The sequence below is a fragment of the Budorcas taxicolor genome, chromosome 1 (assembly GCF_023091745.1).
Source record: "Budorcas taxicolor isolate Tak-1 chromosome 1, Takin1.1, whole genome shotgun sequence".
In the NCBI taxonomy this organism is placed as follows: domain Eukaryota; kingdom Metazoa; phylum Chordata; class Mammalia; order Artiodactyla; family Bovidae; genus Budorcas; species Budorcas taxicolor.
Window position 1 is genome coordinate 148,784,176 of NC_068910.1, and position 13,764 is coordinate 148,797,939.

The following is a 13,764-nucleotide window of genomic DNA, read 5'->3' on the forward strand; positions in this document are numbered from 1 at the left end:
CTGATGCTGGGAGGGACTGGGGGCAGGAGGAGAAGGGGACGACAGAGGATGAGATGGCTGGATGGCATCACTGACTCAATGGACGTGAGTCTGAGTGAACTCCGGGAGATGGTGATGGACAGGGAGGCCTGGCGTGCTGTGATTCATGGGGTCGCAAAGAGTCAGACACAACTGAGCGACTGAACTGCACTGAACTGAGTAGGGGCTGAGCTTCTTTGTCTCTCATTTGTTCTGAATGCTATGAATATATTCATTAAGAAACATTTAATGAATGCCTTTCACATGCCAGACTCTCTCTTAAGTACGTGAGGCATCTGCTAGGTATGTCATACTGAAAAAAAGTTGACTTGGTCCTGGTCCTTATGGGTCTTAAAGTTTATGAGAAAGAATAAAGTAATGAGCACAGAAATCAACATATAATTATAAAAGATGTTATAAAAGATAACGGGATGCTTTCTGAAGTCCTGAATGATAGATCAAGAGTGAGAGACATGAATACAGTTAGGATCCTTCCCTTGTAGCTCAGTTGGTAAAGAATCTGCCTGTAATGCAGGAGACCCGGGTTCGATTCCTGGCTTGGGAAGATCCCCTGGAGAAGGAAATGGCAACCCACTCCAATATCCTTGCCTGGAAAATCTCATGGACAGAGGGCTGCAGTCCATGGGGTCGCAAAGAGTCGGGCACGACTGAGCGACTAACACTTACTTACTTACATCAGCATTACAGGTTAGTCATCAAAACTGCTATTGAAAATTATCTTTAATCCAAGATATTTACTTACAAGATGGAGTAGATCATTCATGTTTTAAAATTTTATCTCAGTTTTGTATGTGTTTTGGCACTTGGTATCGCACTTCTCCGACATCATATATAGCTATATGATAGTGAGCCAGTGTAAGTTATCTTCTCCAGAGCAACTAATTATCGGGTTGGCCAAAAAGTTCATATGAGTTTTGCCATATATCTTATGGAAAACCTCAATGAACTTTTTGGCCAACCCAATATATTGACCATTTGCATAGGGCAGTTTAAAAAAAAAAAAGAATCTCTTGAATTGGCAATAATTTCTGAATATACATATGCTATGTTACTTCAGTCATGTCTGACTCTTTGCAACCCCATGGACTGTAACCCTCCAGGCTCCTCTGTCCATGGGACTTTCCAGGCAAGAATACTGGAATGGGTTGCCATTTCCTTCTTCAGGGATCTTCCTGACCTAGGGATTGAACCTGCTTCTCTTACATCTCCTGCATTGGCAGGGGGTTCTTTATCACTAGTGCCACCTGGGAATATACAAGGATTTGTTAATTTATCCATGTAGTTTTTTAAAAAATTAATTTACTTTTGGTTGTGTTGGGTCTTCCCTGCTGAGTGAGGGCTTCTCATTGCAGTGTCTTCTCTTGTGAGAACAGGCTCTGTGCTTCAGTAGTTGCAGCACATGTAACTCCCTGTAGTTTTTATATTTATATATATTGCTTATATATTTAGTTGATTGAGTGTATATATAGTTAAAATTGTTATATAATTCTGAACAATTGAGCATTTTAGTGTGTGTGTGTGTTAACTTGCTTCAGTCATGTCAGAGTCTTTCAGACTCTGTGGACTGTAGCCTGCCAGGCCCCTCTGTCCATGGGATTCTCCAGGCAAGAATACTGGAATGTGTTGCTATATACTCCTCCAGGGGATATTCCCGACTCAGAGACTGAACCCGTGTTTCTATGTCTCTTGTATCGGCAGGCAGGTCTTTACCACTAGTGCCAGAGCATTTTATCTTTATGTAGTAAACTCTAATTTCTAATTATGCTCGTCAAATTCTATTTTGGCTGATAATAGAAACTTCAGATTTTTGTTTTCCAGGAAGAATTGATTTCTACTTTATTTTAGTGACTCTCTTGTAAACCACATATATCTGGATCTTTATATTTTTTCTAGTAGGTTACATACTGATTTTTTGTCTTTAAATTGGTAAGTTTACTCTACTGAAGTTTTTCTTTTAAAGTTATTGCTATTTTTGGGCTTTCTACCATCTTTCTTTTGTTTTCCTCCCTCTCCTGCTTTTGTCCCATTTACCACCCTGAACATGTAATCTTACTATTTTATACCAGTAATCTTCAACCCTCTATTAACCAGAATCACCTGGGAGATTTTAAAAATATTAATATTCAGGGTCCATCTCTACAGTTTTTATGTGAGGTCTGGAGAAGGGCCCGGATATTGGTATTTTTGAAAAGTTCCCTAGGTGATATATGTTTATCTATATTATAGGTATTTTTGGGTATTCAGAATTTTTTTTTATCTCCTTCCAATGTCACATCATAACCATCTCCAATACCTGGAAAAGCTATCTTTCTTTAGCTATTCTAATGAAATTCTTGAAACATTCTGTCTTGGGAGTGGTATTCACGCTATTTCCACTCTATTCTCTTGCAACTGTCTCTGTGACTTGATTCTCACTCCTACTGCTTCGCAGCTGCTGGACTCCCACACTCATATCTTGACAGAGTCAGGTATTTCAGGTATTTAGAGTTAGGTATTATTTAGATCTGATCTTTTGGCTGTTAGATCCTCTAATGGAGTTCAGAGTTGGGGGCAGCTTAAACTTAAGTTCACTTGATCCTCTTAGTTTCTGTTAGACTCCTTCTTCTATTCCTTAGGAAATACCAATTTCTACTCCTTAACCCCTCAGCAGATTTGCTTTTTGCTAGGCTCTGGTCTACCAACTTGTTGTTGAAGATGCTAATAATAACATCATTGAAATATTTACTGGAAAGCTACAGATTCTGGTAGCTCTGGAATGTGAAGTTTATTCTATCTGTTAAAGCTAATAGTGAACAATAATGTTCTCTAATCCTGTAGTTCTCAAAGTGATACTGATGCTGGAGCAGTGGCGTCAGTATCAACTAAGAATTTATTAGAAATAAACATTCTCTGATCCTCTTCCAGAACTACTGAATCAGAAATACTGGAAGGTGAGATCCAGCAATCTGTGTTTTAATAGTCTGCCAGCTGATTTAACACTCAGGTAAGTTTGAGAGCCCTACTGTAATCCAAGAGGTTTTCAATGTTCAATTTAATTAAGGACACAGGAAAATTTACAGTGGAAACTGGTTAATTAACTAGTAAATCAAGAATAGTACAACCAAGACTCAAAAACGGAATACACTATTCAGTGGGTAGTACTATATTTTCTAGTTTGGTATTTTAATTCACTTTGAACACTACCCCACTATTTAGGCTAATCTTCACATGAATCTGTTTTTCTTGAAGTTAGTATATGTATTTAGTCCAGTGGGAGAGTCAAAGCAAGAGTTGTGAACAAATTATCTAAGTGGAATGTGGACTTGTACTAAATTATTCACAGCCAAACCCTCCTGTACGGAAACAATTACCATGGTCTTTTAAAATTAATAGCACAAGGAATGTAGCCAACATTTTATAATAATCTTGTATGGAATATAATCTATAAAAATATTGACTCAGTATGTTGTACACCTGGGACTAATATAATATTGTAAGTCAACTGTGCTTCAATAAAAAATAAAATTTAATATGGAGTCAGGTTCTTCTTTTGCTTCTACTATCCATGGTTTCCAAAACAGGAATTAAAAAAACTCTGTTAGCACTTGCTAAGCATACAACAGTACACAAAGCTCTATGTTATAATAAATATGTACAGCAAAACCTTCTCTCTGTAAAATTTGGTTCTTCTCTTTGAAAAAATTAATTTATGGCTGGAAAAAGTATGACGTCTAGAATCTGAGATATCACACACTTGCTTTAACTCTAAATTTATTTTAAAAGTTCACTTTTATTCTGTTTGCTAGTTGTTACACTCATTTTGCTTCGAGTACCTTTTAGCTATCCAAATAACTTTTAATGGAAACATTTTTTTTTCACCAGTAGTAAACTGAAGGAAAAGAAGATAATTCAGTCACTGATTTTTTTTTCACCAAAATCTATCTTCATACATGCAATATCTTCTCTTAAAAAATAACTCAGGTTTTGTATTTATATTAATGAGCCTTACCAGGGTCATTAGGGTTGTTGGTGGTACTGCGGGCCACATGCAGGAAGTGTCAGGAACTCCATAGCCACAGTGTGGGAGGTGGGAGATGGGGAGGGAGACACACACATGTGATTTCCTAGCACGGTGGCTCATACATTGAGGAGATCATAGAGTGAGAACAAGCACTGGAGAGCCATGTAAACAAGCACTTGGACATTTCTGGGATGTTTAAGTGTTAGTGGGGGCTTCCCTGGTGGCTCAGTGGTGAAGAATCCGCCTGCTAATGCAGGAGACGTGGGTTTGATCCCTGGGTGGGGAAGATCCCCTAGATAAAGAAATGGCCCTCAAGTAGTCTTGCCTGGGAGATCCCATGGACAGAGGAGCCTGGTGGGCTACAGTCCATAGGGTTGCAAAATACTCAGATACAACTTAGTGACTAAACAATAATAACACCTGCTTGTGGGGTGTATTATGCACATAATTTTGGGGAGAGTAAACATTTCTTTAGAGATGCATTTGACTACAACTCTGTAACTAAACACTAGATTAAAGGAACAAGGGACTCCCATGTGTGATGGTCACCTCACTGCTAGAGCTTCCGTGGATATGGAATGACCTTCCAGTTCAGACCTTGTAACTCCTTGCTCCTGGCAGTTTGATTTTCCTAGAGTCCCAGGAGTTCAAGCTACATGATCCAGTTTCTTGTTTTCCTCCCTACCCCCAATATGTATAAGTGAAAACAAAACAGGAGTTACTGTTCTTCAAGGGGGGACCAAGCTTATAAAATTGCAAAATACTCCTATATTCTCAAATGCATCTGCAGGTTAACTAGGAGTCCAGTAGATGTTCTCTATAGGGTCAGACCAACCTCTTCACATCACAGGATTCAATCCCTTCCATGTATGGCCTGCTCTGCTTTTTCTTGTCTTCTTCTGCTTCCCTGTAGCCTCAGACCCTCAGGCCTCCCAAGCAAATGCATTTAGTAACCTGTCAAATCATCTCAATCTCACCCCGAGAAGTCTCTTAGGCTATTATTTCTTGTTTACACTGCCTTCACCTCACATGTTCATCAAACCACCCTGCAGTCAGGGTCTGCTGGAATTCCCAATACTGTCATGATATCATCCTGAACAGACCTGCAACAGGTCACAAGCTCTTTCAGGCTCCAAGCTGTCTGCATAAAGAAACTCCATGATTTTCTCTCCTCTTTTACCACTTGCACTGTGTTGTAAGTGGAATTAATGGAGATGTGTTCATTTCTTTGGTTTATATGTAGCTAATTGTTCCTATGACACTTAATTTTGTTGTGTTAGAGTTGTCACTGATCTTAAGAGCTTGGAGTTTAGATTTGTGTTCTACCTTGTCTGAATGGTGCTCATCTACATATGCAGCTGAGCACTTCATAATGACGATAGGATGAACATTCTACCTTTGAGTCTGACTTGTATTGTCCTGAAAGGCTGCAGTGCAGCTCCTCAGAATAGCTGAGGTTGTTAAATCCCTTTCTACAATCTATAGAATTTGTATATCGGTTTATGTCTCTAACATTCAATTTTGGGTTTTAAAATGGTATCCTTCCATTACAAAATCCTGTACCAAGGGTAGTATTCTGTTTTGTCTGATGACAAAATCTTCTACCATAGCCACTCAAGGATATTTAAAATGATAAAGGAAAATGCTTCCTTTATGTAATAAGAACTTTAGCTTACATTTTAACACCGTGGAAAGTAGGCAGCATCTTTTCTCTCTAAATATATCCTTGGCTTTCAATTATTCTTTCTACTTTACCAAAATGATTTAAAAAATTCTTCCATCTTCACAATGTTTTCCTTTATGTTGGATTGGCAGGACCACCTTGAGCCCATCCCTCAGCTCTCCTCAGCAAACAGTATCATTTCAAGAGAAACATGAACTGGGGCAGTCTGAGTGCAAAGGAGTCTCTCTGAGAAACTATTATGATGCACAGGAATGTGGCTTAAAATTAAAGCATGTCTCAGATAACAGGTGGCCACTGTAAACTCTATAAATTCCACAGGAAATAGAAGCCTAAAATAAAAGGTAAGGACCTTCCTTTGAGGGTGAAGGATCAGGCCTTACTCCAGGAAACACCAGCAAGATGCTGTGGAAACACCATGGTTGGACTGCCAGATACTTGTGACTTTGGAAAATCCTTTTGCTCCTGCGGGTTTCAGTACCCAACTCTCTTTTGTCTGGAGATTTTCTAAGGTTTTAAACTTATTTGTCAACATATATTTATGAGAACCTACAGAGTTTCAGGCACTTCAGATGAAATGTTAAATAATGGAGATGGAGTTTCCAGTTTCCCAGAACTCAGGGATCAGTTCAGTTCAGTTCAGTTGCTCAGTCGTGTCTGACTCTTTGTGACCCCATGGACTGCAGCACGCCAGACTTCACTGTTCATCACCAACTCCTGGAGCTTACTCAAACTCATACCCATTGAGTCATTGATGGCTTCCAACCAGCTCATCCTCTGTCATCCCCTTTTCCTCCTGCCTTCAATCTTTCCCAGCATCAGGATCTTTCTTTTCCAATGAGTCAGTCTTTGCATCAGGTGGCCAAAGTATTGGAGTTTCAGCTTCAGCATCAGTCCTTCCAATGAGTCTTCAGGACTGATTTCCTTTAGGATGGATTGTTTGGATCTCCTTGCAGTCCAAGGGACACTCGAGTCTTCTCCAACACCACAGTTCAAAAGCATCAATTCTTCGGTGCTCAGCCTTCTTCACAGTCCAACTCTCACATCCGTACATGACTACTGGAAAAACCATAGTTTGACTAGATGGACCTTTGTTGGCAAAGTAATGTCTCTGCTTTTGAATATGCTGTCTAGGTTGGTCATAATTTTTCTTCCAAGGAGCAAGTGTCTTTTAATTTCATGGCTGCAGTCACCATCTGCAGTGATTCTGGAGCCCCCCCAAAAAAGTCTGTCACTTTTTCCATTGTTTCCCATCTATTTGCCATGAAGTGATGGGACCAGATGCCATGATCTTCATTTTCTTAATGTTGAGCTTTAAGCCAACTTTTTCACTCTCTTTCACTTTCATAAAGAGACTCTTTAGTTCTTCTTCACTTTCTGTAATAAGGGTGGTGTCATTTGCATATCTGAGGTTATTGATATTTCCCCCAGCAATCTTGATTCCAGCTTGTGCTTCATCTAGCCTAGCATTTCTCATGATGTACTCTGCATATGAGTTAAATGAACAGGGTGACAATATACAGCCTTGATGCACTTCTTCCTCAATTTGGAACCAGTCTGTTGTTCAATGTCCAGTTCTAACTGTTGCTTCTTGACCTGCATACAGATTTCTTAGGAGGCAGGTTAAGGTGGTCTGGTATTCCCATCTCTTTCAGAATTTTCCAGTTTGTTGTGATCCACACAGTCAGAGGCTTTGGCATAGTCAGTAAAGCAGAAATAGATATTTTTCTGGAACTCTCTTGCTTTTTCAATTATCCAAAGGATGTTGGCAATGTGATCTCTGATTCCTCTGCCTTTTCTAAATTCAGCTTGAACATCGGGAAGTTCTTGGTTCACATACTGTTGAAGCCTGGCTTGGAGAATTTTGAGCAATACTTTGCTAGCATGTGAGATGACTGCAATTGTGCGGTGGTTTGAACATTCTTTGGCATTGCCTTTTTTGGGATTGGAATGAAAACTAATCTTTTCCAGTCCTGTGGCCACTGCTGAGTTTTCCAAATTTGCTCGCATACTGAGTGCAGCACTTTCACAGAATCATCTTTTAGAATTTGAAATAGCTCAGCTGGAATTCCATCACCTCCACTTGCTTTGTTCTTAGTGATGGCTTCCCAAGGCCCACTTGACTTCACATTCCAGGATGTCTGGCTCTAGGTAAGTGATCACAACATCGTGGTTATCTTGTCATGAAGATCTTTTTTTGTACAGTTCTGTGTCTTGTTGCCATCTCTTAATATCTTCTGCTTCTGTTAGGTCCATACCATTTCTGTCCTTTATTCTGTTCATCTTTGCATGAAATGTTCTTTTGGTATCTCTATTTTTCTTGAAGAGATCTCTAGTCTTTCCCATTGTATTGTTTTCCTCTATTCCTTTTCATTGATCACTGAGAAAGGCTTTCTTATCTCTCCTTGCTATTCTTTGGAACTCTGCATTCAGATGGGTATATCTTTCTTTTTCTCCGTTGCCTTTCACTTCTCTTCTTTTCTCAGCTGTTTGTAAGGCCTCCTCAGACAACCATTTGGCCTTTTTGCATTTCTTTTTCTCGGGGACGGTCTTGCTCCCTGCCTCCTGTACAGTGTCACGCCCTCTGTCCATAGCTCTTCAGGCCCTCTGTCTATCAGATCTAATCCTTGAATCTATTTGTCTCTTACACTGTATAGTCATAAGGGATTTGATTTAGGTCATACCTCAATGGTCTAGTGGTTTCCCCTACTTTCTTCAATTTAAGTCTGAATTTGGCAATAAGGAGTTCATGATTTGAGCCATAGTCAGGTCCTGGTCTTGTTTTTGCTGACTGTATAGAGCTTCTCCATCTTTGGCTGCAAAGAATATAATCAATCTGATTTCGGTGTTGACCATCTGGTGATGTCCATGTGTAGAGTCTTCTCTTGTGTTGTTGGAAGGAGTGTTTGCTATGACCAGTGCATTCTCTTGGCAAAACTCTATTAGCCTTTGCCCTGCTTCATTCCATATTCCAAGGCCAAACTAGCCTGTTACCCCAGGTGTTTCTTGACTTCCTAATTTTGTCCTATAATGAAAAGGACATCGTTTTGTGTGTTAGTTCTAAAAGGTCTTGTAGGTCTTCATAGAACCATTCAACTTCAGCTTCTTCAGCATTACTGGTCTGGGCATAGACTTGGATTACTGTGATATTGGATGGTTTGCCTTGGAAACAAACAGAGATCATTCTATCATTTTTGAGATTGCATCCAAGTTCTGCATTTTGGACTCTTTTGTTGACTATGATGGCTATTCTATTTCTTGTAAGGGATTCTTGTCCACAGCAGTAGATATAAAGATCATCTGAGTTAGATTCACCCATTCTAGTCCATTTTAGTTTGCTGATTCCTAAAATGTCAATATTCACTCTTGCCGTCTCCTGTTTGACCACTTCCAATGTGCCTTGATTCATGGACCTAACATTCCAGGTTCCTATGCAATATTGCTCTTTACAGCATCAGAATTTACTTCTATCACCAGTCACATCCACAACTGGGTGTTGTTTTTGCTTTGGCTCCTCTCTTCATTCTTTCTGGAGTTATTCCTTCATTGATCTCCAGTAGCATGGGCACCTACCATCCTAGGGAGTACATCTTCCAGTGTCCTAACTTTTTGCCTTTTCATACTGTTCATGGGGTTTCTCAAGGCAAGAATACTGAAGTGGTTTGCCATTCCCTTCTCCAGTGGACCACGTTTTGTCAGACCTCTCCACCATGACCCGTCTGTCTTGGGTGGCCTTACACGGCATGGGTTAGTTTCATTGAATTAGACACAGCTGTGGTCCATGTGATCAGATTGTGATAGTTTGTATTTAATAGTCTGTCTATGGAAGGAAGATTACCAATTACATTTAATAAGGGTTTTAGTTTAATGTTAGCCTTTGGATTGTACAATCTTATTCCAAGTCATACTTCTTTTGTCCTTTTTCTACTTGCTGGTCTTCCTCAACCATTCCCAGAGAGATATGACATGGCACCAAATTAAACACTAGTCCAATATGATGTGTTGAGAAAATGCCAAGTGTATGTTATTAGAATTTGTTTTGATTAATTGTGGTCAATATTGTCTGCATTCTTGGGTGTGATTCAGGGAGGGAGAACAGATATTGGTGACCACATTTGGGTCTTGTGCTGTGTCATAGTTATAAAGTTGTATGGATAAAATACAGGTCAAAATAAATCACAGCTAAAATTTTTTCTCAGCCTTATAAAAAAAATCGGTCTACATAAATGTATCTGTTGCATTTAAGCAGTGGGTTTTTTATTTTTGAGAGCCAATATGTGCTATTTCTCTACACAAACAGCTATGTTTAAAGCTTAATGAAGTAGGAAAGGCATTCAGGAAGAGCTAGAGCCAACATCTTGTATTTTTGAACCTGTCTGTTCTGCCAGTGACCCATAGAGTGAAGAGCTGTGTCAGCTAATCATTTAGCTGACCATTGCTGACAGACAAATACCTCATGCTGAGCTGGGAGGGAATGTCACAAAAGCATCAGAAGTCAACAAGGTGACACAGTTCCCGTGGGGTCCTATGCTTATTTTTGCCTTGGCTTGGAGCTGAGCAACTGCACATAAAAATGCATCTTATCTGCAAATAGCATACACATTTTAAGACTTTAAATTAGTTTGTTTTCAGAGGTGTTTTTGAAACTACTTGGACACATATTTTTCCAATGATGGTAATTAGCTGATTAATAGTATCACAGACATCAAAAGAGATAGCATGTTTTCAAACTCATGCAACAATAGATGAGCCCTTACATGGCTTTAATTGGAACACCTAATAATTATAACCTTGTAGCTACAGGGGAAGATATGTTTTCAACAGTAAACACCAACACAGAAAATCAAAACAAAAATTTGTCAACAGAAGACCGCCCTGCTCATAAGACTGCTAAGCCAGATAGCAGCTGTTTATTTAATGTATTGTTTCAGAGGACATAGTACTCTAATGAAACCACAGAGGTAGTGGTTTCCAACATTGTCAATAGCAAAAATCCTGTCATCCACCTGCCCCATCATCTGCAAACTGAGAGAGACTTTCTCCCATAAATTTGCATTCTGTAAATAGTTATGGGTTTTTCCTCCCCCCCGCCGCCTCCATTCTTTGGCTGAGCCTTGCAGAATGAAAGATCTTAGTTCCCCAACCAAAGATTGAATCCACTCCCCCTGCAGTGGAAGCATGGACTCAGCCACTAGACAACCAGGGAAGGTCCCTGGGTTTTTCCATTTTAATAAGCAAAGACAATTTTAACTACCAGTTAACGATTATGATGAAGGTGAAACACACATATTCGACACTGGATTTCTATAATTCCTGTCCAAACCAAGGAAGCCTGTTGTAGATACTGCAGATTCCCTTATGGTGACCAAATATGTGATTCTTTTAGACATTTAAAAATCTTGAAAGTGGTACATGAAACCCATTGCTGGTTTTTAGGACATTTTAGAGTTTAAGAGCTCTCTTACAAAGAAACTCAATGATGCATAAAAATTATAGTGTGAATTTAGCTCTGTTGGATGCATTTAAGAGTTCTTTTTCTAAGAATGTGAAGAACCAAGCTATGGTTTCCTAATAGAATTAAACAAACTTTCTCTCCTATTTCAAGACAAATTTGATGGGGCTCCTTACATCCAAGTCTTTGGTAATTATTAAAAAATGTATGGCTAAACAATGGAACTGTTCATTGCTCTTGGCAGATCTGAATGGGCACAATATGAAATAGGCTGGGATGCAAAGAACAAAACAAACAAGTATTTTTCATAAAAACGTGAATTACTGATTTCACTGTGAGATGGTTGGTATTGCAAGATGTGGAAGAAGATAGGAAAATTTTTTCTCCTTACCAGTTATACTGCCTCTGAGAACTAATGTTGGTCCTTGGGAAGTGTGTGTGTGTGTGTGTGTGTGTGTGTGTGTGTGTGTGTGTGTGGGTGTGTGTATGTTCTGACAGTTCTCTACTGAACAGACTATATAGAGGACGTGTGATACCAAGTGTGTTGCTTAGACTCACTCTAGATTTTTTTGTGATCTCTGAGTCTTGAAGGCATATCTGTACTCCCATCCTAACGCCACAGTTTTTTTAGGGCATGATGTGTCAAATGCTACTGAGAATGTTTCCTGGAGCCCTGGGAATCTTCTTTTTTATATTGACTACTACTGGTTCAGGGAAAGGTATTGCTGGGGGAAAGAGGAAAGATACCTGAGGTGAGATTCTTTCTAGAAGGCCAGAAATAGAATTTTCTGAGAGTGGGAAGAGGATTGCATGACAAAGATGCTCCATTAGGGAGGACTGGTTATTAAGTATGGTGGGGACAAACTTAGAAGCTGGGGTGGAGGTGACTATGAGAACCCTCTTTCCATCATAAATTATGTTCTTGGATGGTCTTCCCTTGAACATGGGAAAGGTCATGTAAAATTTTACATCCATCAATCAACCCTATGCCATCCTACCCTCCTATGGTTTTCCCCCCAGTTTTATCAAGAAATAATTGACATACATCACTTTATAAGTTTAAGGCATATTGTGTGATGGTTTGATTTATGTACATTATGAAATCCCTATGGTTTATTATTTTTAGTTACCACAAATCATTCTGTCAAGTCTGTTGTAACTGAAGAGGTTTGTGTGCTGGTGTTATGGAGGACAAAAAATGATGAAGCAAAATGACAAATGGCCTTAAAATTTTTTTTAAAATTGAAGTCCGCTTACAATATTGTGTTAGTCAAGTGTGTAGCAAAGTGATTTGGTTACCTGTACATATATGTGTGTATTTATATTCATTTAAAATTCTTTTCCATTATAGTTTATTACAAGATATTGAATATAGTTCCCTGTGCTATACAGTAGGTCCTTGTTGTTTGTCTATTTTATATATGGAAGTGTGCATCTCTTGGGGTTTCCCAGGTGGCCCAGCAGTAAAGAATCAACCTACCAATACAGGAACCTAGGAGATGTGGGTTCGATCCCTGGGTCAGAAAGATCCCCTGGAGGAGGAAATGGCAAGCCACTCCAGTATTCTTGCTGGGATGATCCCAGGGACAGAGGAGCCTGGTGGGCTACAGTCAAGACAGAACAGAGTGAATGAGCACCCACCATGCACCATGTGTATCTCTTAATCACATACTACCAATTTATCTTCTCCCCACTTCTTCTTTGATAATCATAAGTTTACTTTCTATGTCTATGGGTCTGTTTCTGTTCTATAAATGTTTAAGTTTATTTGTATTATTTTTTAGAGTAAACATATAAATGACGTACAATATTTGGCTTTGTCTGACTGCTTCATCTCGTATGATAACCTCTAGGTCCATCCCTGTTGCTACAAATGGCATTATTTCATTAGCATATATACTGCATCCTCTTTATCCATTCATCTGTTGATGGATACTTGGGTTGCTTCCATGTCTTAGCTTTTGGAAATAGTGCTCCAGTGAACTCGGGATGTATGTTGCTGTTGTTCAGTTGTGAACTCGTGTCCCACTCTTCGTGACTCCTTGGACTGCTGCGTGCCAGGTTTCCTTGTCCTTTACCATCTCCCAGAGTTTGCCCAAGTTTATGTACATTGCATTGGTGACACCATCCAGCCATCTCATCCTCTGTCACCCTCTTCTCCTTCTGCCTTTAATCTTTCCCAGCATCAGGGTCTTTTCCAATGAGTTGGCCATTCACATCAGGTGGCCAAAATACTGGAGCTTCAGCTTCAGCATCAGTCCTTCAAATGAGTATTCAGGATTGATCTCCTTTAAGATTGACTGGTTTAATCTCCTTGCTGTTCAAGAGTCTTCTCCAGCATCATGGTTTGAAAGCATCAATTCTCTGGCAGTCTGCCTTCTTTATGGTCCAGCTCTCAGAACCGTACGTGACTACTGGAAAGACCAAAGCTTTCAGTATACAGACCTTTGTCAGCAAAATGATGTCTTTGCTTTTTAACACACTGTCTAGGTTTTTCATAGCTTTCCTGCCAAGAAGCAATAATATACTAATTTCATGGCTGCTGTCACCATCTGCAGTGATTTTAGAACCCAAACTGCTTCCACTTTTCCT

The 13,764-nt window shown here is 39.5% G+C and overlaps 1 non-coding gene across 1 annotated transcript; it reads left to right on the forward strand.

Moving 5' to 3' along the window:
• Window positions 1–511: 511 nt before the first annotated feature.
• On the forward strand, window positions 512–583 carry TRNAY-GUA (transfer RNA tyrosine (anticodon GUA)). The gene has a single exon. It is a non-coding gene; the product is annotated as a tRNA-Tyr (tRNA).
• Window positions 584–13,764: the final 13,181 nt, after the last annotated feature.